We start from the raw sequence: 896 nt of genomic DNA, 5'->3' as shown, positions 1-896 counted from the left end.
TATGATTGGCACTTGGTACATAATGCACACTACTGATACACTTATCTCCAGAGGCAATCTCAACTTTAACAATGCCAACACCAAGTACATCTAGGTAATTACCATCTCCAATCTTCACATTTGATTTAAAGCTTGTATCAAGAGTGGAGAAAAGAGACTTGTTCCCAGTTAAATGATGTGAGCATGCACTGTCTAATAACCATACTGTATTTTTGCTCAAACCTTCTTCACTTGTTGCCATGAACAACACCTCCTCAGTTTCATTTTCTATCTGCTCAGCTACATTAGCTTTTTCTTTTCCTTTGTCACAAGTCTTACATACCTTTTCAACATGCCTTTTTTGACTGCAAGCTCTACCGACCACATTTGGTGTATACCAACAAAATTTTTCAGTATGATTAGTCTTATTGCAGTACTGACATGGTGAAAATTCTTTCTTCCTTTCTCCCTGTCTTTTCTCTCCAGACTTCTTTCCTTTGTTTTTCTTATCAGCAGGATCACTTGTTAACTTTTTATCATGCTCCTTTTGAGTTTTAGTCTTAGCAATCAAGGCAAAATTAATTACACTCTTTTAGTGTAATCTAAGCCAAATCTCTAGAGTCCTCTAACAAGGACACCTTTGATTCATACTTTTCAGGCAAGCTCACCAGCATCTTGCTCACTAAACGTTCTTCAGTAATTTCCCTTCATAGTAACCTTAATTGATTTACTAGTCCCATCATTTTACTAGTAAAATCTCTAATGTTCTCACTATCCTCCAGTCTAAGCATTTCAAACTTTTGAGTTAAGTTGAAAGCCTGAATTTGCCTAGTTCGTTCACTTCCAAAAAATTCATCTCTCAAATAGTCCCAAATTTGCTTAGGAGATCTCAAATGCATAACCCGAGCAAAAATCTC

The sequence above is a fragment of the Theobroma umbraticum genome, unplaced genomic scaffold (genome assembly GCF_002168275.2).
Source record: "Theobroma umbraticum cultivar Fairchild unplaced genomic scaffold, ASM216827v3 scaffold_20.0, whole genome shotgun sequence".
Lineage (NCBI taxonomy): Eukaryota > Viridiplantae > Streptophyta > Magnoliopsida > Malvales > Malvaceae > Theobroma > Theobroma umbraticum.
The sequence above is the reverse complement of the archived record's forward strand: the minus strand, read 5'-3'. Positions refer to the sequence as shown.